Source organism: Cervus elaphus, chromosome 32, assembly GCF_910594005.1.
Source record: "Cervus elaphus chromosome 32, mCerEla1.1, whole genome shotgun sequence".
Lineage (NCBI taxonomy): Eukaryota > Metazoa > Chordata > Mammalia > Artiodactyla > Cervidae > Cervus > Cervus elaphus.
This window is the reverse complement of record NC_057846.1, coordinates 39,233,227-39,238,013: the sequence shown is the minus strand read 5'-3', so window position 1 is coordinate 39,238,013 and position 4,787 is coordinate 39,233,227. Positions and strand designations below refer to the sequence as shown.

At 47.2% G+C, this 4,787-nt stretch overlaps 1 pseudogene; it reads right to left on the bottom strand.

Moving 5' to 3' along the window:
* Positions 1-840: 840 nt before the first annotated feature.
* Positions 841-4,353, bottom strand: LOC122687899 (annotated as a pseudogene).
* Between the last annotated feature and the right edge of the window lie 434 nt (positions 4,354-4,787).

Sequence of the window (4,787 nt, the reverse complement as noted above, 5' to 3'; positions counted from 1 at the left end):
CTTAGTTTAATTTGAAGATTTTTTACTATGATATGTTTAGGAATTTTTTTCATTAGTCACGGTTGGGGTTCACAGAGACTTAAAAGTATGTGTTGTTGTCTTCAGTTTAGGATAATTCTTAGTATTTCCTCAAATATTTTTCTCTGTCTCACATGCTCACAGTTTCTCTCACTCCTATTTTCCTTGGACTTTAAGTACATTTTTGCACCTTATTTCCATGTCTCATATGTCTCCTAAACACATTTATGCATATTTTTCTTTTCCAGGATTTACTCTGTACTTTTCTTTTCTACTAACCTGTTTTCCAATTCACTAATTTTACCTTCCTCTCCACTCATACAGCTGTTAACTCAACTCTGACATTTATAATTTTATTTCTTGTACTTTTAAAATGCTTTTTTGATAGATTATCATTCTCTGGTAAATTTCTCCAGTTTGTTTTCAGGTCTGTGGAGAAGTTTCAACCCTTTTATTAAGCAGCAGGGTGGAGACCCCCCAGGGAAGGAAGACAGGGCCTCTTCCCTCTCCACATGTTTTTTCCACTGTGATAAACTTTCAACCGTAAGGCATTTTCCAGCAGAGTCCTGCCTCTCCAAGGATGTTTACACAGAAATGAGAGAGCCGGAGGAACACAGGCAGTAGGACACTTGTTCTTCAGAAAGCTGTGTGTTCGGAGACGTTGTAGACATCAGCTAGACCCCACAGCGGACAAGCAAGAGGACCTGAAACACCCATCGAGAACCACCAGAGTCTCTTCCTCTTTAGCTCATTTCTGAGGGTGGGGGTGGCGCGTGCAGAATGAGGTACATAAGGCTGGAAACCACTGGGCTACTGGCGGAGTTATCCCACATTCAGACTGGGAGCTGTGAGTCCCTTGAAGATGGGCGCATAGCTTGGCTCTCCTGCCTGCAGGCCCTGCTCCAGCGCCTCAGTGATGGTTGACTTCATGTCCAGGCAGGTGTCCCCTTGGGTGGCCAGCCGTGTGCCAATGCAGTTACCCTTGATGTCTGGGTATTTGCTGATCAAAGTTGAAACTTCCAGGCAGAGCACAGAGGGTTTGCTAATTTAATGACTTCTGCAAGGGCGACAGTAGTAATACTGTGCCCACCTGCATCTTTACCAAATCTGGAGACTTCCAGAACAGGAAGTGGAGCTGCTCAGCCTCCCTGACCATCTTCTTGGCACCCTCCTTGTGCTCCTTGGTGCTCCAGGATGAGATGTGCTTCTGCGTGGTGGCCGACAGGGACCCCACCCCCACTTGCTGTCACCCTCCTTTTAAATGATTTTGAATTTTGGCAACATCATTGAAATATGCTTCCATGGTAACACAGACGATGGCTACAGTATTTGAGCCTAATAGCCACTTCTTTGCCAGGGGCTCATCTAGATGTTGCTCCAGATTCTAGACCTGCTGTAGCCTCCTTGCAACAATGGTGTCTAAAACCCCATCCATATTTGGCTCACTCTTCCATTTCGTTTTTTTTTAAGTTAATTTATTTTAACTAGAGGCTAATTACTTTACAAATATTGTGGCTTTTGCCATACATTGACATCAATCAGCCACGGATGCACATGTGTCCCCCCGTCCTGAAACCCCCTCCCACCTCTGTCCCCACCCCATCCCTCTGGGTTGTCCCAGTGCACCGGCTTTGAGTGCCCTGCTTCATGCATCAAACCTGCACTGGTCATCTATTTTACACATGGTAATATGCATGTTTCAATGCTAGAAAGACAGGAATATATTCAGGGCAGCAAAAGAGACACAGAAGTAAAGAACAGACTTTTGGACTCTGGGAGAAGGTGAGGGTGGGATGATTTGAGAGAATAGCCTCCATTTCATTTTTAAAATACTTCCTCTTTAAACTGAATGGGGATTCCATAAAGGTCTGGCAGTTGTGGCGATTGCTGTCATATTCTGAACATAACATAACCCACAACACTGTGGGTGTTGCCAGTATTTCAGATGGTCTGTCTACAACTGAGTTTCATCTCTAGAAGAGTCAAATTCATAGAGTCAGAAAGTACATTGGTAGATGCCAGGGGCTGGGGGCGGGGGGCGGGGGGGTGGGGAGTTAGTGTTTAATGGGGACAGAGTCTCAGTTCAGGAAGGTGGAAGATTCAGGAAATGGATGACGGTGAGAGCTGCACAACAATATGAATGTACTTTAGTGCTCCTGAACTGTACGGTCAAATATGGTTAAAATAGTACATTTTATATTGTGTGACTTTTACCACAATAAAACTTTTTTAAAGAAAGAATTCATTTACTGAAAACACTAACTAGTACCTTTATTTTCAAATCTTCACTTATCTGAGTAACAACTCAAAGAATCTGTTGGAAAATCTAGAAGGTGATGGCAGGGAGTGTTCCCACATGGGTCAGCTCTGGGCTCTGTCTCTTTCATGCCATCTTTAGGGTCTGCATCTAGTGATTTCTGCAGCCAGACAACAGTGTTTGAAGTGGGAGCTGACACGTACATATGGAGCAGTTCAGACACCACATCTGAAGGAAGTATAATCTCTAGGGCACTGACGTCCATTTCTGGGACCAGCTCCATGTTCCCCACCATCTCTGTGCTTGTGTGGGTGGGTGTTCAAGACCCATGTCAAACAGGCTCATCATTTCTTTTGCTTCTAGATCTTCCCACGAGATTTGCATCCAGGTTTTCAGAGCTTGGTGGTTGAGCAAGTTTCTGAAAATCTCTAAATGGGGAGGAAAGCACTCAATCATGGGGTTTTTGACAGCAGTGAGGTCATCCAGGGCATGCTTCCATATGACTTCCAGGTGGGAGATGGACCACTCCCTGTTGGATAACCTGCGGTCTGCCTATGTGCCCTCAATTCTAGCAGTCATGTCATGATTCTGTCCAAGAGTGCAAACATTGTCGTTCAGTCTCTCAGTCATGTCCGACTCTTTGCAACCCTCTGGATTGCAGCACACCAGGCTTCCCTGTCCTTCACTATCTCCCAGAGCTTGCTGAAACTCATGTCCATTGAGTTGGTGATTCCTTCCAACCATCTCATCCTCTGTCACCCGCTTCTCCTGCCTTCAATCTTTCCCAGCATCAGGGTCTTTTCCAATGAGTCGACTCTTTGCAAACATTTCCTCCTTCCAATTCTTGGACCTTCTAGGAAGAACAAAGCTAGTTTGCATTTTTTTTGGTCAAATATGCACCAATTTTTCTTCCCTTTCCAGATCCTGACAACAGAGACCAGCCAAATGGGGTCACAGGGATGGTGGCCAGGGACTTCTGTGGCATCATCCACAGCTGGCTGCTTGACCAGCTCAACTGAGACCCCCTGTTTTCTCCTGAAGGAGCTAAGGATGAGGGTCATGTCCATGTGGTAGCACTTGTGCATTAGCCCATCCCAGAGGCACAGGGGGTGCTTCAGGTTCTGGGGGGCCTGCAGGAGCACCCCTTGCTTAATGAAGTCCAGGGCCCTCCTCACAATCTGGGGCCCCAAGAAGATATTCTTGAGGTTCTCCACAGCTGCAGTGAGCTGTCTGCGCTGCATGGTTGCATCCTTCGTCCTCACATTTTTGTTTGGCTGTGCGGCATCTCACTGCAGAGTGCAGGGCTTCTCTAGTAGGGCACAAGCGCTTCTGCCTTGCGATGGCTTCTCTTGCGGTGGAGCATGGGGTCTAGAGCGTGGGGGCTCAGTAGTTGCTGCCTGAGAGCTCTCTAGTTAATTTCACAGCAAATTTCCCAATCAAAGCCGTGTCCCCTGCCCTGGAAGGAGGGTTCTTTAACTGCTGGACCACCAGGGAAGTCCCCATCCTTCACTTCGACACTTGATGCTGTCGACCGATGGTGTGGATGCTCCCCCACTCTCCAGTCCTTGCTGATCTTGGCCAGGGCCCTCGGGATGTCTGAGACTTCATTCAGTACATTTTGGAGCTGGTTCCAGCCCATGTGGTACCCCGCGTGGCTCACTGTCCACCCACGACTGGATAGCGGCCTCAGTTCACGGAAGCTTTTCTCCGGACCTCTCTTCTGCAGTACTGCTGCACTTCGTCCTGCTGCTCCAGGCCCCAAAGCACCCCGGCAACCTTTTGAATTTTTTTTTTAAATTAGAGAATAACTGTTTTACAATGTTGTGACGGTTTCCGTCGTACAGAATCAGTCATGACTGTGTATATATCCCCTCCCTCTTCAGCCTCCCTCCTTTGGGATCACTGTTGCACCAGCCTCCCAGACTGTCTCCTTCACGGTTAACAAGCAGGCAGAAACCCCTCCTTCCCTGTGTCAGAATAATATTATCCCTTACCTCTGCCACCGGTGTCCTATGGGAAGTAGCATCCAGTTTCTTGAACGTGTCTGTTATAGCTACTTTGAAGTCTGTGTTTTGCATAGTATATCTAGATCATCTGTGAGTTGTCTCCGTTATCTATTTCTTTCCTCTTGATTTGAGGTCATTTGAGTCTCTCTACTACCATTCCTGGGCTCCCCCACTGGCTCAGCAATACAGAATCCACCTGCAATATAGGAGCCACAGAAGACTCCAGTTTGATCCCCAGGTTGGGAAGATCCCCTGAAGGAGGGCGTGGTGACCCACTCCAGTAATCTTGGCTGGAGGATCCCATGGACAGAGGAGCCTGGTGGGCTACAGTCTATAGGGTTACAAAAGAGTCGGACATGACTGAAGCATCTTAGTTACTTAGTTAGTTCAGTCGCTCAGTCGTGTCCAACTCTTTGTGACCCCATGAATTGCAGCACGCCAGGCCTCCCTGTCCATCACCAACTCCCAGAGTTTACTCAAACTCATGCCCATCGAGTTGGTGATGC